This window comes from Panthera tigris, chromosome B4 (genome assembly GCF_018350195.1).
Source record: "Panthera tigris isolate Pti1 chromosome B4, P.tigris_Pti1_mat1.1, whole genome shotgun sequence".
Taxonomy (NCBI): domain Eukaryota; kingdom Metazoa; phylum Chordata; class Mammalia; order Carnivora; family Felidae; genus Panthera; species Panthera tigris.
Genome location: NC_056666.1, coordinates 1,708,984 through 1,733,850, shown reverse-complemented (window position 1 = coordinate 1,733,850; position 24,867 = coordinate 1,708,984). Strand labels below are relative to the sequence as shown.

Below are 24,867 nucleotides of genomic sequence, written 5' to 3'. Positions count from 1 at the left end.
ATGACTGAATTCCATTCTTCACAGCCCACATGCAATGCGTTAAAAATACACACTGTGTGTCTACCTTCCAATTCGGAATCTGACTTCCCCGTGGTACCACATCTTCAAACCCACCGGTACCGCCCAGCTGCTAGACCGTGATGACACTTTCACTCCGGAACCAAGTGCACGCTTCTCACAGCATCCAAGGTCATGGTCTAACATGTCGTTTCACCACGTGGTTTTTTACTTAAGATTCCCAAAGGGTCCGTGTGACTTCTCTTCCAGTTCTGTGTATCTGTTTGACTCTCATTCCCTTCCTCCCAATGGAATACGAAGACACACGAGGGGAAAACTCGCTTTGCCGACGGCAATCTCAAGGCACTCTGACTAACGCCCGGGCCACAGGCGCTCAGTGCATGTGTGGATTTATGAAGCAGCCCGTGCCCTCCACAGTCCGCCAGGCCCGACGTGGTCCGGCCCCGCGCTCCTCTCCTCGTCTGCTCCCTCCTCTGCCCTCTTTCTCTGGGCTGCTGCTTCTGCTGCCCTGTAAACAGGCCGATCACACCCGCACACCCACCCCGTGCCTGAGACACCCGCACGTGCTTCCTCTTTCCTCCTGGTCTCGGTGCCTTTATTCCTGGTCGCTGATCCCTGGAAAACATTCTTTTTTTTTTTTTTTCTTTAATGTTAGTATTTGAGAGAGAGACACACACAGAGCAAGCAGGGGAGGGTCAGAGAGAGAGAGGGAGACTTAGAATCGGAAGCAGGCTCCAGGCTCTGAGCTGCCAGCACAGAGGCTGACGTGGGACTCGAACTCATGAACCGTGAGATCATGACCTGAGCCGAAGTCGGATGCCTAACCGACTGAGCCACCCAGGCGCCCCTTTGAAAGACATTCTCACTGAGCTCAGCAGCTCCCACGTCGCCCCTCTGCGGCCTTACTTCTTTCCACGGCATCTGCATGTATCTGACAGCATACTTAGAAGCAAACATTTGTTTTAGAGAAAATTTCTTCAGGGACACTTCACCTAACAGTCTACTGTAGCCAAGGAGGTCTGGGTCTGTCTTGCCATCAGCTGAACAAGGTGTGAGCGTCACCGGCTGAAGACTCTACGGTGTCACCCCCACACTGTTATGGACGGTGACAGAGGTGGTTACTCCTCCTGCACACTGCTTTGGGGCTTGCTAATCTACAGCGGTCATGATACTGCTTTTATTTATTTCCTTTATCTTTACTCTTTTTATCGTCAAACTTTTGTACAGATTGTGTGTTTAACTATTTAAATGAAAGTGTATCATTAATTTTATAATAATAATATACTCGAAGTATGAAAACACTCTCTCTACAAAGTATTTCTTGAAAACAAGTTAGCATTCTAAGATACAGTGGGACTGTACACTCATGAGATCAATGGTACACGTTCTAAGAACCTCCCCCCACTACAATGAAAGGTTCATAAAAATCTCGGGTTGGCTACTCTATCCCGGCACCTGTGACACTGTTTGGTTAGACAGCAGTCACCCAACAAGAATCTGTGAATGGAAGGGATACTAAAGAATAAGTGTAGGACCAGGAATTAATGTTGAAAATAATGACTATTCAGAAAAATATTTTATGTATTATGCCCACCAGCCATACGTAAGATTGTCGTTTGCATTGTAACTTTTTTGTATTCAGAAATATCACACCATTTGAAAAAAACAGAGAGAGGCCTGATCTTCCCTTGTTTAACTTGTACATCGTGAGTCCTAGTAAAACGAGATTTTTAGGCACATGGTTGTTAATCATTTGTCTTTTCAATATTTACAAGTGATTAGGTACTTGGCCCAGTTATCTTTTGGATCAAAATCTTTAATTTTTGACCAGATGTTATCATCTCCCAGAGGACAAATTAGTGATAATAATGATAATATCTTTATAAAACACAGCCACAAAGATGAAAACGAGAAAAATCTGGTGAAAAATCAGAAGACACCTAAATAAAGACACATCATGTTTATGGATTATTAGACTCAACATAGTGAAGACTGCAGTTCTACCAAAGTCAATCTGTAGATTTACTGCAATTCTTACCAAAAGTCCACAAAGCTTTTTGTAGGACACATACAAGTTTATTCTAAAGTTAACAGGGGAAGGCACGGGCCTACTAAACCTAAGTTAACACTGATAAAGAATAAATACAGCAGAAGAGCCACTCAATACAATATTTTGGTTACTCTAAAGGTACAGTAGTCAAGAAAGTACGGGTATTGACAGATAAATATAGACACCTGTCAACAGGACAGAATAGAGAACCAAGAAACAGGGTAACAAAAATAATGCTGAAATGGGTTTTGACGAAGGTGCGATGGTTATTCACTAGGAGAAGGCCCTCCCCACCAAATGGTGCCACACCCAAAATCAACTCATAAATAAACTCTGACCTAAAAAGCACAAGTCATACACTAACGACAAATGTATCATAAACGTGTAAAATGTACAACTAAACAATTTTTAAGAAAAAAATAATAGAAAATTTTCAGAACTAGGGCAAGGCAGAGAGCTTTAGACGTGACACAACGCCCAAGCTAGAAGATAAACATTGATCAGTGGACCTCATCAGAACTTAAAATTTATGTTCCACAAATGGTGGTGTGCAGAGTGAGAAGACACGCCAGCGACTGAGAGAAAATATGTGCAAGCCACACACACGAGGGGCCAGTATCCAGAGTACACGAAGAGCACTCACTACGTACAGTGACCATCACATTAGCAAACGGGTAAAAGGCAGGAGCAAAGTGAGACGTCCAATCTCATGATCGGGCAGGAAATGCAGACTAATAAGCCACATGAGCCACCGCCACACACGATCCGGTGGCCAGGACGGAGTGCGGTGACGATGTCCAAAGCTGGCATGTGCCTGGCGAGGACCTGACGGTCTGGGAGGCCAGAGACCAGTTTGGCAGGTTAGTATCAAACTAAAGGCGCAGTTACCACACAGACCAGCAAGTGCGTTCGTGGTCACTTATCCTGGGGAAACGAACACTTTCACTCACACAAAAACCTGTGCACAAATGTTCACAGCAGCTTTCTTTGCAGGAGCCAAACACTGGAGGTGGCCTAGCTGTTCTTCCAGAGCTGAGTGGTGAAACAGTGGCCTCTCCCCTCCGCAGAGTGCTTGGCAACAAAAGGACAAGTGGTGGACACTCCCCGCTGGGATGAAGGTGACCAGGATTGTGCTGAGTGAAGCAGGCCAACCCCAAAAGGTTCCGCAACACGTGATCCCACCGATGTCACACTCTTGAACTGACAGCCACAGGAAACTGGAGAACAAGTCGGCGGTTATGGGCAGGTAGAGACAGGGGTGGGGAGATGGGAAGAGGGTAGGTAGTGGCTATAAAAGGACAACAGAAGAGCCTGTGGCGATGAACCAGGTGAGCACCATGGCTGCGGTGTGAACCTACCTGTGGAAGGAAAGTGAACACAGCCGAGGACACGTGTGTGTGCACGCACACGCACACACACACACACACACACACACGTCCAGTAAAACTGGAAAACACATGGAAGATAAACAGGTTGTATCAATATTGACATCCTACTTCTGATATCCTACTACGGATCTGCAAAATGTCATTGCTACGGACAATGTTTGTGTGCCCCCAAAATCACACGTTGAAATCCTAACCCCTAAGTGATGGTATTGGGAGGTAACGGTCTTTGGGAGGGGATGAGATCATGAGGGTGGAACTGCCATGATGGAATCACTGCCCTTACGAAAGAGAGCCCAGAAAGCTAGCTCGCCCCTCCCCCCACATGAGGACACAGCGAGAAGACATCAGCTATGAACCAGGAAGCAGGTCTCACCAGACACCAGATCTGCCGACGCCTCAATCCTGGACCTCCAGTCTTCAGAACCAGAAGAAATAGGTTTATTTCCCCAACCACCATGGGGGAAAGCTGGATAAAGGATACACATGCTCTCTCTCTCTCTGTACTCTTTTTCACAAATATATGTGAATTTAAAATGATCTCAATAAAAATTATAATCAAAAATAAAATGTGACAAAGAAGCCCCATCTATGAGAGTTGTTAAACGACCCAAGGACTTTAAAAAAAAAATCTGTAATATTTTCAGTACCCATACAAATCAAATTGAGATAAGCCAAAAAATATTGGGCAAAATTTCAGATCAGGCAACCTTTAAGGAAACTACCCAACGTATGGAATATATTGTGTATTTTATATACACACAGGCACGCATGTGTATATATTCACCGTATGATATATTAGCTTGCTAAAATTGCATTTTGATTTCAAAAATTACCATTTACCATTCAGAGTTATTTCAACTGAACTGAGAATTTAAAATTTTTTCAAAATCACAGAGTAATATTCATTACCAATCACTTATTTATCACCCACATTTGACTGAACTGGATTTTTTTAAGAACCTAAAATTAGGAAGCTTTTTGGTGCATTTAAATGAAGATTCACTGAAACAAGAATGCTTTCTGTTTTTCCAAGTAGCTCCCCGTGGTTTACATTATACTGAATAAGTAAATTCATTTTGTAAAAAGTAAAACTTCCATTAACATTTTGAGAAGAACAAAAACAGTCACGAATGGACCAAAAACTCAACGAGGAGAATAGAGCGCGCAGTGTGTGAACAGCAACCCTGGGAGAAGGTGACTTCATTCAGCGTCACAAATCGGATCAGTTTAAAGGGCACTGAAGAGAATGAACTCGGCAGTTAGGGAAAGAAGAGGTAAGGAGTCTCCCAGTACGTTTGGGAATGAACCAAACTATTTCCGGGACAATTCACCACCTGAAGAGTGCTCTCAGGCCTGGTCTGGAGTGACTCGGGGAAGAAGCCATACCACCACATCAGACACGTAAGCCTGGGTAACCGCACTTTCTCAGTAAGTCTACTTTCTTATGCAGCATTCCATAAAACTGAAAAGAATTAGAGGATGTGTAGTACAATGAAAATATCAAGAAATTAGAGTGACAAGTATAATAAGAGAATCGTAAAAAGGAAAGAACTGGGAATTGATTGTATAAAAACTTTGAAAGAGGGGCGCCTGGGTGGCTCAGTCGGTTGAGCGTCCGACCTCGGCTCAGCTCATGATCTCACGGTTCGTGGGTTTGAGCCCCGCGTCCGGTTCTGTCCTGACCGCTTGCTCAGAGCCTGGAGCCTGCTTCAGATTCTGTGTCTCCTTCTCTCTCTGCCCCTCCCCCACTTACGCTTTGTCTCACTCTGTTTCTCAAAAATAAATGAATGTAAAAAAAATTTTTTTAATTTAAAAAAACTTTGAAAGAAATTTAAGTCACATACAAGGGTGTGACTTGGAGGATGATGGACTCTGAGAATTAACAAACGTATTAATTAGAGAGAAAACAAGAAGACCCCACAAGTTGTAAAACCGCTAAAAAAATTAAAAATAAAAAGCTATGAATCATACATTTTGTAACTAGACCAGACATCTATCTCCTCCTGAGAAACAGTCCTTCAGATGGTATACTACAGGGAGCCAAGAACAGATTAATTATTTGGAATAAAGGAGACGTCTGCAGGGCAACCACTGGATTATGCAATATTCAGTTGGAACAACCAGTCAGTTACTCTACGTGCCCCAGACACGACCAGAAAATCAGAGTACGGAGTATCTGGTGGTTTGTGACTGAGGTCACATTTGCAGGTTAGCTCCGAGTCTGCTAAGGATAGTCATCACCCAGATGCGCCTTACCGGAGGTCCCGGGCACTTTTGGATTTACGGAGTGTTTCTGACACAGACACATGAACCACTTTCAGGGCTCCGTGGAGTAGGTGGCCAAATAATACGGGAGAGACCAGATGTGAAGTCCAACAGTGTTCTGAGAAGTATCTACCACCTTCTATATTGGCAGAACTTCAATCTCCCACATCGAGGCCTTTGGTTAATATCATTTAAATAACATTCTCTCCCATAACGAAATAATGCTCTGCGGGCACATCAAGGGGCCCCACGCCCCAGCCTTCCAGCTCACGCATGATTTTTAGCAGTTTTTGTTTATTGATTCAAAGGCTTTTCTCCTTTGAATTTCTATTGAATAGTTGAAAGGAAAGATGTGTCTCATGTCTCAGTTAATCATCATAATGGAGCCACTGTGATCCCATAGAAATGACAAGAATTTCAGGCACAAGCACTGGAGGAATTTCCCAATATTAAGAGGAAATCGTGTAGCAGGAACAGTCACGGCCATGGCGGTCTTCCCCAGAGCCCTCGGAAACTGCCCGAGCTCGGCAGGGCAAGCCTCAGTGTCTGGTTTATTCCTCCAAGGGCGTCCAGATGGGACTGAGGTCTTGGACCGTCCTTCTGGTGCAGACGCACCTGACAACTACCTACTATTTCCAGCTCTTATTAAATTTTTTTTAACGTTTTATTTATTTTTGAGACAGAGAGAGACAGAGCATGAATGGGGGAGGGGAAGAGAGAGAGGGAGACACAGAATCGGAAGCAGGCTCCAGGCTCTGAGCTGTCAGCCCAGAGCCCGACGCGGGGCTCGAACTCACAGACCACGAGATCGTGACCTGAGCTGAAGTCGGACGCTTAACCGACTGAGCCACCCAGGCGCCCCTCCAGCTCTTAATTCAAATCCAGAACAGCAGGGGCACCACCTGGGTGGCTCAATCGGTTAAGCAACCAGCTCTTGATCTGGACTCAGGCCATCACACCAGAGTTTTAAGAGTTCGAGCCCCGTGTAGGGCTCAGCGCTGACAGTGTGGAGCCTGCTTGGTATCTCTGTCTCTGTCTCTCTCTTCTTCTCTCTCTACCTCTTCCCCATTCATGCTGTCTCTGTCTCTCTTAAAAAATAAAGAAACTTGATAAAAAATTCAAATTCAGAGAAATAGCGCAGACGGGAGGGGAGGGTCACAGTCTTGAAAGGGACTAGGCACTGACATAGAACACCTAAGAGCCAGTGTGAAAATAAATAATTTTAAAATACATCCATTTCTGGAAAACGGAATGCAAACAACGGCATGGGATCACTGTTGTAGCCACACACCAATTAAAGTATAGATATTTTGGGGCACTTGGGTGGTTCAGTTGAGCATCCAACTTCTGCTCAGGTCATGATCTCGCGGTTCATGAGGTCAAGCCCCATGTCAGGCTCTGTGATGACAGCTTGGAGCCTGGAGCCTGCTTCCGATTCTGTGTCTCCCTCTTTCTCTGCCCCTCCCTTGCTTGTATCCTGTCTCTTTCTGTCCCTCAAAAATAAATTTTTTAAAAAATTAAAAAAAAATAAAATAAAGTACAGATATTTCTATGAAGTCAACTTCTCCATGTGGGGACTCTAATTCCAACATCAGTTTAGGGTGGGATGTGCAACAGTCTATTGGTTAAATCTGAAAAACAATGCCTGTGGGACCTGATTTTTAGGAAAGATATAATTCGAAAAAAATCACTTTGAAAACTTTAACTTCCTGTGTATAGAAACTTCTACTGGAATATGTTCTGGGATCATTAGTGAAAACCCTGATTACATCAGTCTTTTGTTTCTCATACCTGAAAGGCACCTGCACTCCTTCATGGATTTTTATCCCCAAATAGCTGTTTGGGTGTATTTCACTCAGTGCCCTTCCTAAATTCAGTCACTTAGGCAAATGATGAAGCCACGGAATTTGGGTTGTTGTTGATGATGATGTCCAGAAGCTGCATTCCCATCTAAGGTGTCTGTCACACACCAGGGCGGATGGGAGCAAGGACTGTGATCCGGAAATCACGCTGGTGACAGAAAGCCTGTCATCGGGAAGAAATGCAGCCTGGCCTGGTGTCGCAGTGTCACCCCCTCTGGACAGCCGAGGAGCAACAGTAAAAGTGACAGTAATCTCACACAGGGCTGACCCTGCTCTGCTGACCCTGGGCTACAGGGCCAACGAAACTGGAATCCACATCCGCCATCACATAAAACCTGTTTTCGTAACCGCTTGCGAGAAGCAGTGGGATGATTAGCACAGCTCCCAAGTGGAGACCATCGTCCCTCCTGGTGACCTACAGAGTGCGTTCAGGGTGGCTGATACCCTAGACTGGGGGGAAAAATACCCACAAAAACCCGTAGGATTCCCCATTCCATACGGGAGGAAACCAATTTTCAGATGAGTTAAAAAGCTTCCCATAATCACAGAGCCATTTTCTCAAATTCCACGCCACTTTAACTAAGACTCTGAGTTCCTAAATTCCAGAGGTGAAGTCTGGTTCGCTCCCGGCTCAGCTCTCGTTGCTTTCTGTGCTTCTGCAGAAGAGGGGTGTGGAGCGGGGGCAGACAGGGGGGAGGGGGTGCTCCATGCAAACGTAGCGCAGCCACAGGTCCACACCCGTCCGCAGAGATGGTGCCCGGCCTCCAGGGAAACACTAGCCGCCATGTGGATTGGAGAGTCACAGAGAGGTGCCCGCTCCTGCTGCAGAAGAGGAAGGGCGCACTGGCGGGGCAAGGCCTGGGCAGAGGCAGCGAAGACTAGAAAGCCTCGGGGCCTGTCGCTGCCCCGCAGAGCAACCTCCCTCGTGATTCTGTTCTCGAGATGTTAGTATTCACCCGCGAATAGCACTGCCGCAGGAACCGAGCGTGACGATCCGAACCAAGTGACTAATACACTCTCGTGTGCGTGCGAATTCCCTCATGCTCATTAGCTGCTGCCACTGTTGTCATTGTCCTCGGAGCTGCCGCTGCCTCGATTAGTATCAACCAAAGGACACCGTCGCGTCCACTTTTCTAACTATGGGGCGTAGTAAATGGTGGAAAAGTACATTCTCTTGGTCTCTGATGAGATGCTCTCCATTTCGCAGATTCAAGTGTGAAGTTATAACCCTACCAGGAGAGGTACAATGTACATCTGTAAATGCACACTCACACCGTGGGGACAAACCAGGAACACGGTGCAGCAGACACATTTCTTGGCTTTAAAGTGATGCGGGGGCACCTGGGGGGCTCAGTCGGTTGAGCCTCTGACCCTTGATTTCAGCCTCATGATCTTGCGGTTTGTGGGCTCGAGCCCCGCTTGGGATTCTCTCTCTGCCTCTCTCCCTCTCTCTTTCGCAAAACTAAATTAATTAATTTAAAAAAATTAAAATAATGAAGTGTGACTGTATTTTCACTTTCTTGACTTGGATGTTACCACAAAGGAACAAGGAAAATCACAAATGCAAAATCCCGATTTAACAAAAGTCAAAGACAATGACAGCGCCATCTGCAACACCTGCCTATGGCTGCAAAGCTCAGCAAAGACGACAGAGGAGAGTCATCTGGCCAGTGGGGACTGAGAGTTGTAAAAACCGGTCTGACCTCAGAGACCTCCGGAGCAAAACTAATTCTCGGAGACACAGGAGCTCAGGTACAAGGTGTGCAGGGAGAGAACACGTGACCCATTATAAGCAGCCCAACTGTGGCTCAAGGCAAAAAGCCGTAACAAAAACAAGTCAATAACCTGCAAGTTGAAAACAAAACCAATTAACCAACAAACATGCTAGGGGACAAAGTTTGACTGACTAGAAGATGACTGCAGAAAGTACTGTCCCAAAAATGGCGACGTTACGGGATGTATTTTATGCGAGACAAACTGAAACACACATGCTACCTATGTAAAGACCAGAACATTCATGTCACCAGCCTTAATGATGTGGCAACAATACAACAATTCTGAGGAAAGACATAAGGAAAGTGACAGACGCTGTGAACATCCAGTGTCATCGCCTGTGACTGCCTGCAGCTGAGTGATGGGAACTAAAGAGGATACATTAGAAAACCAGAAGTAAATACCAGCCTTGAAGTTAGAAGTGAGAAACACGTCTTTGCACGCTGAAATTAGGCAGTGCAACAAAGAGGCAATATGGCAGGCAAGGGGATGGAAATATATTTATTGCATTTTTACACATAGTGTGGGATCAATTTATGCTACATAAGAATGTGAAATTGTGGACAAAATATTGCATTATTGATATTTATGTAGATTCAATTCAGTCTCAATCAAAATTTTATCTATTTATTTTTTAAATATTTATATATTTTTAAGAGAGAGAGAGAGAGACAAAGCAGGAGCAGGAGAGGGAAAGAGAGAGAGAAGGAGACAGAGAATCGGAAGCAGGCTCCAGGCTCTGAGCCGTCAGCATAGAGCCTGATGTGGGGCTCGAACGCACAAACCTCAAACTCATGAACCTCAAACTTACGAACCGTGAGATCGTGACCTGAGCCAAAGTGGGACCCTTAACCAACTGAGCCACCCAGGAGCCCCTCAATCAAAATTTTAACATTTACGTTTCAAAAATTTTAGCCTTATTCTAAAATTCATACAGAAACGCAGAGGACCAGGAACTGCCAAGGAAATGTTAAAGCCTAACAACAAGCCTAAAAGACTTCACACTACCAGACGCCAAGACTTGCTACAAAAAGATAACACGACACCAGCACGAGCATTGACTAACCGGCCAATGGAACTCAACGGCGAATCCTGTAACAGACATATGGATATGTAACAGACACCAAAGCGCCGCTTGAATGCAGTGGGAAAAGTGGCACATTTGTCAATGAATAGTTTCGTATCAAGAAACACATTAGTTTTCTGTGGGGCCTTAAGAAATTATCACACATTTAGTGGTTTAAAACAATCCAAGTTTTTTACTCACCACTTCTGTGGGTGCAGGTAGACGTTAGCGGGTCCTGTCTGCTCAGGCCCTCACAAGGCCGCGCTGGACATGCTGGTCAGGGCTGGAGGCTCTGGGGCCTCTTCTAGGCACACATGGTCTTTGCTGGAATTCATTTCCTTGCGGTTGTTGAACTCAGGCCCTCTGCTGATAGAGACCACCTCCTGTTCTTATACATATGGGGTCCTCTCCAAAATGCCAGTTCAGGCCTTCAAAGCCAGAGAGAGAATTCTCTCATGCTTTCAATCTCTCCCTTCAAAAAGGGCCACATCCCTTGGAAGGGCTCATCTGATTAGATCAGATCCATTTAGAATAATCTCCCCTTTCATTAAATCAAAGTAACTGAATTGGGGCCTTAATGACATCTGAAATATTACTTTACCTTTGTGCTACACCGTAACCTGATCAACAGTAAAGTCCATCATACTTACAATTGCTCGTACACTCTAGGGGCGGAGGTGATACCAGGTACCAGGGCAGGTATCTCCCAGGGGACTCAGGACTCTCCCCGCCACAACGGGCCATCCAGAGACATAAGGAAGGAGACTCCCTACCTCCCCCTATACACAAAGCTCTAACAGTTCTCATCTCACCCTACCAACAAAAATCAACAGTTTGCAGATGTTCAGTGTCAAAGAAAAAACAATATTTTAACAAAACTGTAGGACAATACCTTGGTTTAGTCAAACATCTTTTAAGAAGGAAAAAAATACTAACAAAGAAAAATGATAAACTGGACTATTTCAAAATTAAGAATTTTGTTTATTGCAACATAACAGAAACAATGTAAAGTCAAACCCAAAGTGCAAGACCTTTGTGATATATGGTCCACAACCAACAAAAGACTCATGTCCACAACATGTAAAGAACTCCTCCAGATCATTACGGAAAACAAGGAACACGTGGCAGTGCATGGGGCAAAAGAGGCGAAAAACCAAATGCAAAAACATCTGCAAACAGAAAATAAGCATATGACAGGGCTCATCTTGATTCTCGATCAGAGAAACGCAAATTGAAAACGCAAGACAAGGGGCGCCTGGGTGGCTTGGTCGGTTAAGCGTCCGACTTCGGCCCAGGTCATGATCTCACGGTCCATGGGTTCGAGCCCCACGTTGGGCTCTGTGCTGACAGCTCAGAGCCTGGAGCCTGTTTCGGATTCTGTGTCTCCCTCTCTCTCTGCCCCTCCCCTGTTCATGCTCTGTCTCTCTCTGTCTCAAAAATAAATAAACGTTAAAAAAAAATTTTTTTTAAAAGAAAACACAAGACAATATAACAGCACTCACAAAGTGGCTAAAATCTAGAAAACTATAAACACGCTAAGTTTATAGAGCGCATGAGAGAACTGGAAAGGCACACTGCCGGCAAAGCATTTGTCAGCGCCTGCTGAAACGAGCATGTCTTACTCATACGCCACGAGCACACTCTCAGGTCACATGTAATAGAAGCCCAAACAGGTATGCACCGTAAGTATGCACCATAAATATGCACCATGAGTATGCACAAGACAGACACGCATATTCTCAGCAAACTCCTGTTAATATCCGAAAAACGTAAGGCGCTCAGTGCCCTTCAGCAGAAGCGTCGATGCCGCTTGGGGCAAGGGCACACCGAATGAGAGTGAGTGACCTACAACACACCGCCACGTCACACCCCAAACATAAAGCTGAGCAAAATAGGTAACGCAAAAGAAAACACACAGTGAGTAAACAACTCCTGTATAATACAAAAGAAGGCAAAAGTAAGCTACAGCATTAGAAGTCGAGATAAAGGTCACCCAGAAGGTGGCAAGAAGGTTGCTGTGAACAGAGTTTGAGATCTGGACGATGTTGTCCCTTGAGCAAGATGCTATTTACGCAAATGTGAGAGATTAGGAACATTCTCTGAAATGCACATTTCTGTAATATTTGCACTTTTATGTATGTTATACTGCAAAATAACATTTTTTTAGAAATAGGATGGATGTCTCCAACTGCCATAAATTTTCAAATTCCAAATCAAATGATGATGAAAGGCATCATCAGCCATTACAACCACAACCACAAAAAAAAAAAAAAGGAGAAAATAGCCAAGGTTACAACCTGAATATCAGACAGCTTTTATTTAGGTATAGAAACTGAAAATGAGAGACGGAGAGAGGTGATTACTTTCACAACACTAAGGTTTGAAATACACAGTAACTATCTAACAACAACAACAAAAAAGGCAAAAATTCTCACAACATTTTCAGAATTCTGGAAATTAACCAAAAGCTGGCTACAGTCATAAAAAAATACGTGGTATGTTATTGGCATAAGCAGGGACATCTCCATCCGATGTAACAGAATTGAGAATTCAAGAACAGACCCATACATCCATGCGTAATTGATTTCGACAGGGAGGCCAATGCTATCCAGGGGGTGTGAACGGGCTCTTTAACCAATGGTGCTGGGATCACTGCATATGCACGTGCAAAACAGTGGAGGCGGACCCCCTGCCTCAACCATATACAAAATACACGTATACGAAACGAACTCAAAATCCAGAGATACACAAAGGGCCAATAAAACACACGGAAACAATCTACTCAGTCACAAGCGCAACGGAATTGGAAGCCGCCCCGATAAACCATCTCACCCTCACCCTAGGAGAGCTACGCCGACAACACCACCAGGAGTCAATGTAACACGGCAGGGGTCGGCCAGCGCGTGGAGACATGGGACACCACGCACCACCGGTGGGAATGTAAAACCGCGCAGCCGCTGCAGAAACGTGGGGCGGCCCCCCAAAAACGTAGGCGGAGAACTACTCATGGCCCAGCCATTCCCAAAGTAACTGAGAGCAGAGATCCGTGGCAACTGATCAAAAAGTCGATAAACGGCATTGTGCAGCCAGCTGGGAAATGTAATACATCCGGTTAATTACTTCATATCTTAAATCAAATTTGCGTTGAGAAAGTAGGATGTAAATACAAGAACGGGCAGAAAATGCCACGTGGGGTCAAAGTTGAGAAAGCTTCGCGAGTACATTCCCGGATTTGGAAGACAAACGGGGAAGAGGCTAAACAAAGACCAGCAGGTGCACTCTGAGACGCTTTGGACCAAAAGGGAACGCACCACGTGGGGCCGAGATCAAGGGTCATGGCTCGGGTGGCGACGCAGGAGGGCGCCCGGGAGCCTCGCACCTGGCGACCTGGAAGCTGGGGGGGCGGCCATCAGGTGTGGCCAGGAGCCGGGCCAAGCGCGAGGGACCGGAGGGACCCGAGGTAGCAGGCCCTGAGGGCGCATAGGCCAGACTCCCGTCCAGGGACCCCACACCTGCACCCGGAGACCCCAGCCCTGGGACCGCACACCCGGAGACCTCACACCACCCAGAGACCCCACACCTGCACCCCGAGACCCCACACCTGCACCCACAGACCCCACGGCTGCACCCCGAGACCCCAGCCCGGAGACCCCACACCTGCATCCGGCAGACTCACTGGCGGCATGTGCTGGTGGAGAGGCCGACAAGACACCGTCCCCGCTCCAGGCCGCGTCCGCTGTTACCCGGGGGCCGGGTCTGGGGCGGCGCTGACCCGGAGGCGCCTGCGTCCTGCCGCTGAGCGCTGCTGCCCCGGGGGCGCCTCCGCCGGGCGGGCTTCTCGGGGGGGGGGCCCCCTGTGACCAGCCAAGGAGTCCTGGGGCCGCCTGCGCGGAGGGGTGGCGTCCTCCGGGGACACGGAGCACCCCCCCCCACCCCTCCCCAGGCCAGGCTTCCTGGCACACACGCGTCCTCACGGAGGCCTCGGCGCGCCCTCTCCGGTGTTACTCCGGATGTGCGCACGGTGCCTGCGTGTGTGCTGAGCACGCGCTGACGTGACTTACGTGTGCGGGCGTGTACCTCCACGTGTATGCATTACGCGTGTGTATCCACAGTGCGTGTTAAACGTGTATCTTAACACAAAGGGAAACTCACTCAAACATATGAAAAGATGTGCAAACTCCTTTTTAATAATAGCAATAACATTTAAAAGTCAATGGGGAAACAGTTTTTCACCAAGTTGAGCGATAAAGACGATAGATGATGCATAGATAAGGTGGATTGACCGGTGAGTGAGTGGACGATAGATAGATAGATAGATAGATAGATAGATAGATAGATAGATAGATAATAGAATGATGATAGAGTGGATTGATGGATGGGTGAGGGGGTGGGTGGATGGAAGGGTGAATGGGCAGATAGACATCCCACCAGAGCATAAGAAATAGACTGTCTCATATATTGGTCATGAAGGATAGATAAATCAGTAGAACTCAATGGAAGGTAGGTTTACAACCTGTGTGTGTGTGTGTGTGTGTGTGTGTGTGTGTGTGTGTGTGTGTAAATAACTCTGATCTAGCATTTATTTTGTAGATATGCTCCCACCTGTGGGAAATGAGGCATGTACAAATTGTTGCAGCGTGGTTTATACACACAAACTGGATAAGACGTAAATACCCATTAGTGGAAGACGTGTTAAATAAATTATGTACATCAATAAAATAGAGTACCCCATAGGGAGCATTTAAGAGAAAGAGGCAGCTGCACGTATACTTACATAGAAAGACAGCCAAAAAACACTGGGTGGAAATAAGTGAATGTGAGTCTGCCCATACGGTGTTTGTAAATGGAAATAAACACGAAATTCGTAAAGTTTGTTACTTCTGAGAAGGAATGCTGGATAGATTGGGACTAAGGATACTCACTTTTCACTTTTTATACTTTGTACCTTTGTATACCCAAAGTTTTCTACAAAATAACTATCAGAGAAGTAACCACCCAAAGGAATAAACAGTACAGCACCCTGCCCAGACTCTGGGGCCTCGCTCTGGCCTAACCTCTGACTTTCACGTAACAATCTCTGACTTTGGATCAGCTGCGTAGCGCCCAGGGCACCCCTGTTCTTGCCTTCCAGCTTCTCGTGGTCTCCTGTCACTCATCAGATATTCTTGACATAAGGTAAATGCAACAGGGGCCAGTGATTTTTTTGTTTTCTGTGGGTTTGGGTTTTTTTTGGGGGGGGGGTTGTTGTTGTTTTTTTTAATTGACACCAGCATCTGTGATCAGCTTGCTCACTGAGAAGTCTGACCCAGGAAAGAGATGCATTGCACAAAACCTCCTTTATTTCACTCTCAGTACAAATAAGTCGCCGTACACAGCCTTCAGCTCCTTCGTCTCCTAAAGAAAGACAAGAGTCCAATCAGGGTATCACTCCTCATTATGTAATTTGTCTCCAGAAGCTTGGGAGGGTTTATGTTCTGGCTGGTTTATTCGCTGCTTCATGCGTGTGTGCTCTAATTGCGCTCACATTGACATCTTCTAAATAAATCCTTTTTTCCCCATGATCTCACTGCCTTTGGTCACTTCTCAAAGTATGTACACCCCGAAATGAGGTTCCGTGATTTTAAAAATGAATTCATTATCCACAAATTGTTGCCTAGGAAAGGAACCGTTTAGAGGAAATTGCAGATGTGAGATTCGTGTCTCATCATTTTCCAATTAGTCTTGTCTCGGCGTGTGTATGTGTGTGTGTGTGTGTGTGTGTGTGTGTGTGTGTTCATTCTTGAAGGCTTGAAGTTTCTCTCTTTTCTTTTTCTGTGTTTCCAACGGGAAGCTCTTTTCTCTGCCTTTCAGCTGCTGTTGATGAGATGTGGCTGTGGACGAGAGACTGTTGGCCCCTCTCTGAAGTCTGCTGATGAAAACAGCCCCTGTTGTGTGTTAAAATCAGATCACTAAGTGTGGGGGAGGGGTGTGAGTGACAATGGCCCTGTTTTGCCCACTGAGGTGTATGGAAGGAGTTTTGAGTGTGGGATTGATGAGTGCTGAAAGGGGACAGCACGAGGGAACATCAGAGATTGCTCGACTGATCTACCTCAGGAAAACTCGGTGAGGCTTGGGAGGCAGGGTTGTGGAGGTCATGCCCAGAGACAGGTTTGCACGTGGGACAGAAAATACTTCCATCTGCAAAAGGTGTTTTCTGATGCAAGAGATGCTTAGGTGACTCATGGGACTGCATCACTTCCAAAATGTTGTCATACGTAATATAAATGTTTTGGATTTATTTTAAGAGATTCTCACCCTAGTGCTCATGGACCACAGAAGCCAATATCAATCATGGATCCAGTAAAATGCTATCACATTTTACGTTTGTTAGCATCAGTCTCAACACATAACCCATTTGTTTCACACGTGAGTTGAAGAACCAAATTTGTGTGAGCGATGATTTCAAATTTTCTATTAAGTTTGAAAGTCAGTGATATCAGTAAGAACTATTGAAGAAAAAAGGCAAAACTTTCACAGCTAAAAATAAAGTTTCCTCGTAAAAACAAAGGAATGACCATAATAGTGTAAATATTTTTGATATCTTTATTTCCCCAGTGTTCCGTCTTCAGAATTTTCTCATATTCTTAGTTACGTTTGCGACCATCTGCTCGTAATCTCGCCAGATGGCCTGACAAAGTGAATGCAGGTAGCCCCCTGATCATATATATTATGTTGCTTTTGACTGTGACTCTTCGAAATTACACCCAGATACGCATGATTTTGTATGTATGTTTGTACACATCACCATTTCTTTAGAATAATTCTTGGAAAATAAATTACTATCTCAATGCCTGTAAATAACATTAAGGAGTTGAATAACTTACCTTGAGAACTACTGCACTCATAATATTTTCTTGAAAGAATTATTGGCTATTCTTACCAGTAAAAATAAACAAATAAAAATAAAGAATGAATGAAGATTCAGGGTTACATGGGAGTCCTGTCATTCTCTTTTGACTGGGCAACAATAATTTTATGTAGAAGTCTCACTGACCCGCTCTCCTGCCATGTCCAGGCAATGAGTGCGAGGTCAGGGTGCTTTTGCCAGCGCACAGCCTCAAAAGATGATGCGAAGCCACGTCCACCACGAAATTACTGTTATCCAGTCTTTTCCTACACTGGGATCTTTGAGGAAGCAAGCATCCTAATTGTGCCTGAATTTCAGAACAGAAATGAGGCGGAGAGCTCTAGGAGTTTAGGGATAAAAGCAATGCCCGGGTTTGTTTCCGTTGCTTTATTTCACAGACATCGGAGAGGAGATCTGTCTACAATTTGTTAGGGGCTTGCTCAGTGTCACCCAGGCTTAGAGAATCACAGCCGTGATCTCAACACATTTCACTACATTTAAAAGAACTTAGTGCATGGCAAAAAAAAAAAAAAAAAAAAACTGCTTGAGCTCAAGCAAATAAAAATAACAAGCATACAAAAAACAAAAGTGTAGCATCTTTCATTCATAAATTATATTTACAATAAGGAATACCATTCCAGTATACAAATGGTTATGAAATATAGACAGTAATTTGCAAAATAAGAAAAGATATATGAAACAGTTTATCTTGGGGGCGCCAGGGTAGCTCAGTCGGTTTACACGACGGACTTCTGCCCAGGTCATGATCTCACAGTTTGTGGGTTTGAGCTCCACGTGGGGCTCTGTGCTGACAGCTCAGAGCCTGGAGCCTGTTTTGAATTTGGTGTTTCTCTCTCCCTCTCTCTCTCTCTCTCTCTCTTTCTCTCTTTGTGCCTCCCTTGCTTGTGCTCTCTCTGTCTCTCAAAAATGAATGAGCATTTATAAATAAATAAATAAATAAATAAATAAATAAATAAATAAATAAATAAAATCGAACACCCAATTCTCAATAACAACAACAAATCACAAGGCATACAAAGAAACAGGAAAAGATGGTTCATTCAAAGAACAAAATTCACTAGCCCTGAGAAAGCTGAGACGTGGGATTTATTCCACAAAGACTTTAAAACAATCATCTTGGGGCACCCGGGTGGCTCGGTCTGTTAAGCATCCGACTTCAGCTCACATCAGGATCCTGCAGTTTGTGAGTTCGAGCCCTGCACTGGGCTCTGTGCTGACAGCTCAGAGCTTGGAGCCTGTTTCAGATTCTGTGTCTCCCTCTCTCTGCCCCTCCCCTGATCACACTCCGTCAATCTCTCTCTCTCTCTCAAAAATAAATAAACATTAAAAAACTTTTTAAAAACAGCAGTTTATCTTTACTAGTAATTAAATTAATAGTACCTTTAACATTTCATGTTGGCAATGAGTTTTCGTATTTCAAGTATGCAAGATTGGTTCAACATTAGAAAATCAATTAATATAATGCATCATATCAACGGGGTAAAAAATATATATGTCATGATTATATCAATAGATGCAGAAAAAGCATTTGAGTAAATTCAACACCCATTCATGGTAAAAAATTCTTAGCAAACTACTAAAAGAGAAGAACTCCCTCAGCTTGATAAAGAATATCTACAAAAGCCTACAGTTGACATCATATTTGATGGTGAGGAACTTGACGCCTTCCCACGAAGATCAAAAAAAAGACAGATCCCCCCTCTCCACACTCCTTTTAACATCATGCTGGAAGTTCAGGCTAATGCAGTAACACACACACACACACACACACACACACACACACACAGGTATACAAATTAGAAAAGAATAAGTAGAACAATTTGCCAATAAAATGCTTATCTATATAGAAAAATTTTTTAAATTGACAAAAAAACCTCCCAGAATTAATTAGTAATTCTAGCAAGATTACAGGATACAAGGTCAAAGTGCAAAAGTAAATCACCTTTTTAAATATACCAACAATGAACTAGTGGAATTTGAAATTAAAACATAATAATATTTGCCCTGGCACCAAAAAATAAATGAAACAGGTTTAAATCTAACAAAATATGTATAAGATTTATATGAGGAAAACTATTTATTGATTAAATAAATAAAAGAAGGTAAATAAATGGAAAGATATCCCATGTTCCTTTATAGGAAGTCTTAATATTGTCAAGATGTCCATTCTTCCCAACTTAATGTATAGATTCAATGCAATCCCATGAAAATCCCAGCAAGTAATTTTGCAGATTTTGACAAAGTGATTCTAAAGTCATGGAGAGGAAAAAGACCCAGAATACCCAACAAAATATTGATGGAAAAGAACCAAGTTGGAGGACTGATACTACCGGACTTGAAGATTTGCTATAAAGCTACATTAGTCAGAACAGCATGCTATTTCCTTCTTGAGATATGCAAAAACATGGATAAATCTAGAAACATTAAGTGAAATGAGCCAGTGCCAGAGGACAAATACCGCATGATCACGTATGTGTGGAATCTTAGATAGTCAAATTCACAGAAGCAGAGTGTAGACAGGTGGTGTCTTGAGCTTGGAGGAGGGAGAAATGGGGAGCTGGTGTTCAATGAGTATAAAGTTTCAGTTATGCAAGATGAATACCTTGTAAAGATCTGCTGTGCAACGTGGGACCGATACATACTGTACCGTGCACTTAAAAATGTGTTAATGAGGTAGAGCTCACGTAAGTGTTCTTAACACAAGAAAGGGGTGAGGGGAGCCTGGGTGTCTCGGTCGGTTAAGTGTCTGACTCTTGGTTGCAGCTCAGGTCATGATCTCAAGGTTCGTGAGTTCGAGCCCCAAGTCGGGCTCCGTGCTGATGGTGCGGAGCCTGCTTGAGGTTCTCTCTCTGTCCCTATCTCTCTCTGTCCCTTCCATGTTCCCTTTCTCTCTCTCTCTCAAGGTAAATAAAATAAACTTTTTTTTAAAAAACAGTGTGACTATAAGAGGAAACTTGGAGGTAATGGATATGTTCTTGTGATAATGGTTTCACAGATGTGTGTTTATGTTTAAACTCACCGGATTGTATGTACTAAGTATGCACAGTTCTTTGTATGCCAATCATACCTCAATAATTTTTTTAGTATGGTATAGTGTGCTGTTGGTGAAAGAATGGGAATGTAGATCAATGGAACAAAATAGAGGGTCCAGAAATAGACATGCACAAATACAGCCAACTGATCTTGACAAAGGAGCAAAGGCAGAACAATGAAGGAAGGGTAATCTCTTCAACAAATGGTGCTGAGAACGTGGGCATCTCCATACAAAAAAATAAATAAATCTAGATGCAATTTCAGAAAATCAACTCAAAATGATCATATATTTAAATGTAAAGCACTATAAAGACAACTGTAAAGTTCCTTGAGATAAGAGGAGATAATCTACCCAAGCTTAGGTTTGGTGATGACTTTTTAGATACAATACAGAGAAAACAACTGTGAAAAAAAAAAAATGATGAGTTGGAACTAATTAAAAGTAAAAACTTCCCCTCTGCAAAAGACAGTAAGCTAATGAAAAGACAGGCCACAAACTGGGAGAAAATATTTTCAAACGACATGTGTGATAAAGGACTGGTATCCAAAATTTACAAATAACTCTTAAAATTCAATAATAAGAACACAATTAATTTTAAAAATGGACAAAGGATGTGAGTAAAGAATTCACTAAAGAATATATACAGATGGAAAAAAGCATATGAAAAATGATCTGCATCATATGTCATCATGGAAATACAAATTAAAACAAGCACACTTACTCGAATGGCTGAAATTCAAACCACTGACAACACCCAATACTGGCGAAGATGTCGAGCCACAGGAACTCCGTCATTGCTGATGGAGCACGGAATGGCACAGCCACTTCGGCAGACCGTTGGGTGGGTTCTTACAAAACTAAATATACTGTGATGCTATCAAGAAACTGTGGATCCTAGTGATTACCCGACAGAATTGAAAAACGTGTGTCCACACAAAAACCTGCCCACAGAATGCTTATGGCAGTTTTGTTCATATTTGCCAACACCTGGAAGCAACCAAGATGCCCTTCAGTAGGTGATGGATAGATACACTGTGGTCCATCCAGACAACGGAATAGTATTCAGCACTACAAAGAAATGAGCTCTCAAGCCACGAAAAGACACGGAGGAACCTGAAATGCATATGACTAAGTGAAGAACACAATCTGAAAAGCCTGCACACCGCAGGACTCCAATTCTATGATATTGTGCAAAGGCACAACTGTGCAGACAGTGAAAGATCAGTGGTTTCCAGAGCTTAGGGAGGAGACAGGGATGAATAGGGTACTTTTCGCACCATGAAGCTATTCTGTACGGTACTGTGATTATGGATATGTCATTACACGTTTGTCCAAATCACAGCACCAGGAGAGACCCCTGATGTAAACTATAGACTCAGGGTGGCAGTGACACGTCAGCGTCGGTTCCCCGGTTGCAGAAAATGGACCACCTGGAGGGGAAGTGGGTCACTGGGCGCTGGGGAAGAAGTGTACGAGAACTCTACTTTCTACTCAATTGTCTTGTGAAACTTCAACTTCTCTAAAAAATAAAGACAATATTAAAAGTAAATGAACAAGCAAAAACCAAATGTGCACGTGAAAAAATATTGCAGAGGGGATTATAAACTGGTAAAACCTTCTGGAAGGTCATTTAGAACATGGATCAGAAAATTTTAAAGCCATTTGTTTCTGCAGACCAGTAATTTGCTTTCAAGGATGCCATTCAAAGAAAATTATCATGGATATCGTCTTTTTAATAAGGATCGTGTCCATTTTAAAATACACTTTAATGAGGGGCGCCTGGGTGGCTCAGTGTGTTGAGCGTCTGACTTCGGCTCAGGTCATGATCTCGCGGCTCGTGAGTTCAAGCCCTGTGTCAGGCTGTGTGCTGACAGCTCAGAGCCTGGAGTTGCTTTGGATTCTGTCTCCCTCTCTCTCTCTGCCCCTCCCCTGCTCACACTCTGTCTCTGTCTCTCTCAAAAATAAATAAATGTTAAAAAAAATTTTTTTAAATATACTTTAATGAATAATATATGTAATTGAGGAGCTTTAAACTCAAGTAGGTGATTGGGAACAATGATTATGTCTGTTGTTCATCTACTATTTCTAAACTGTTGCTTTCGTTTTGATTCTTCTGCACTGGTTTTCGGGCTTTTCTCCCTCGCTTTCTGGCTTTGGCTTCATTTGAACTTGGACTAAATGCCTGTCTCTGGCGTCCCTTCCTCCCTCACGTGTACCAGAGTGTAAGTGCACACGAAGAGTGGGTAGCTTGTGACAGGGAAGACGGTGCCAACACACACAGCCACATCTCCTACCTCTCCTTTGCATGAACCCAAGGAGTCACTCGGTATCTACTGAGTCCCTGGCATGTCAGCTGACCACACAGCTCACCTGCGGACCAGAAATACTTCGCCTGCCCTTGTCTCATATTTCCTCCTTGCTTAGAAACTTCACTCTCCTCACTGTGTTTTGGCAAAACTCAATGTGCACCTCAGCTCGCTGTACTACAAAACTATCTTTCGGATACTTTCCTGTTGGGGTATATCTTGCAATGATACCAGAAGAGCACTAATTGTTCTCAGGGGCTCTCGGGCAGTTTCCGCGTGTGCGGCTACAAAACATTCCTTCATGCTACTTGTCACATGACTCCACCGGCACCTTTGTTCTTGAGTTTCCGTCTGTCCTTCAGAGCATCCCTGGTTATCTCCGTCTGTCAGATGTAGTAGCGGTTGGTTTCTCCTGCTTCGTGAAAGTCAAGTTTTAGTTCCTCTGGTTCAAGTTTGCCTGAGACACGCTGGATCCTTCTCTGGATACTTTTAGTTTCTTTTGTTTGTTTGTTTTATCGCCTCTGTTTTGTCTGCTGTCTTGTTTTTCTTATCTGAGAAAGTGTGGAAGGCTCACACTTCCTCAACTACTCTTTGTTCATTTAAAAAAGTTCTGTTGAGGTGTTTAACATTTCCTTTGTAGCTAGTTCCTGATATCAACCTTTTTAAAAAAAAATTTTTTTAATGTTTATTTATTATCAAGAAAGAGAGAGAGAGACAGAGCATGAGCAGGGGAAGGGCAGAGAGAGAGGGAGACACAGAATCCGAAGCAGGCTCCAGGCCCGGAGCTGTCAGCACAGAACCCGACTCGGGGCTTGAACTCACGAGCCGTAAGATCATGACCTGAGCCGAAGTCGGACGTTCAACCGACTGAGCCACCCAGGCACCCCATTCCTGATATCAACCTTAAAATACATTACTCTCAATTTAATCTTGCGTAAAGTTTTTTAATTAAGAAATTATTTGTAATAAAAATAGAGATTATATGTTTTACATTTATCTCAACTACAGTGTGTGTTTGTATCTTTTATTGAGAGCGACAGAACCAGAAAAACCGCAGTGTAAGACCCTGAAGAGAATCACATTTTAACCAAAGGAACAGAGCCCAGAAAATTGAAAGAAACTTGTGCAAACACATTCTCGGCACAGCCCGACCATCGTCTCCATCACTGTCTGAGTCCTCTGACCGCTGAGATATTTGTTGTACATTTATGTAGACTGAGGTATTTGAACATGTATCTCAGACTCTGATTGCAGGAGGAGCCGCATGAAGTCCTTGGCACATCACATTTTACATCGATGTGTCATTTACAGGGACCTTCCCGGGCCTACTTCAGGTGTCCACCGTGGCCTTGAGTAAGGTCGCGTCCAAGAAAGTGTCCTGTCTGTGCACAATGCAGATGGAAACACTGTGTCTGCTGATAAGATTCAGAATCCCTACAGACGGAGGCCAGCTATGGATAGGGGCATTTTCACAAGCTAGAAACGTGCGACAGATGTCACACAGGCACCGTGTGTGGGACCCTTCCGGAAAAGTAGCGAACGAACGGTCCCCACGCTCCTTTGTGAGTGCACACCTGCTCGATTTTTGCCTCCAGCCACGGGCCGTGATGGACGCTGTGACCCTGCTCCTCTCCTCTCACCTGATCAATGGCACCATTACCATGTACCTGATTGTACATCAGGCAGCATAGAGATCTCTGATTAATCTCCTCCTGGTGGGTTCAAAAGATAGGAAAACCCCCTAAGGGTTCCCATTTGCACTCCTTCTTTGCAGAGATCAGAGACTAAGAGTTCTTTCCTGTGTTATTCTTGTGTGTGTAAAAAGGATTTGTACAAGAAAGTCCCTGGTGTAAACAGTATTGAAAAATTGTTCTAAAGGATTAAAGCACCTGTAAGGATCTGACCCCAGGAGTGAGCCTTCACGCAGGCTGCACTGATGTAACCACCCGTGGGCTGCTCGCAAGGATACTCAGCACCCGGTATGAAAAATAAATAAATAAAATAAAAACCAACATGATCATAAAATCAGGCTTTGCTTCTATATTTTAATATAAATTTAAAAAAAGAATGGCAGGTTTGAGACATTAGGATATAGGCACAGTGTATCCACTGAAATTAGAGACAAAATACATAGTGTGTTTCTATGGGCTCCGTGGACATAGTGAGTCAGGTCAGTGGGACTGCCTAGAACAGAGAAA

General features: G+C 44.0%; 1 protein-coding gene across 4 annotated transcripts in view; it reads left to right on the top strand.

The window, feature by feature from the left end:
• The window catches only part of LOC122240194, a 30,324-nt gene extending 6,582 nt beyond the window's left edge, over positions 1 to 23,742 (top strand). The window contains exon 3 of one of the 4 annotated variants that reach the window (XR_006219560.1): positions 23,678 to 23,742. The gene's annotated coding sequence lies outside the window, so the exon portion shown is untranslated. Of the gene's footprint in view, positions 1 to 24; positions 104 to 318; positions 603 to 3,061; positions 3,620 to 23,677 lie in introns of those variants that run through there. The other 3 variants (XR_006219563.1, XR_006219559.1, XR_006219561.1) reach the window with 3 other exon arrangements.
• Positions 23,743 to 24,867: the final 1,125 nt, after the last annotated feature.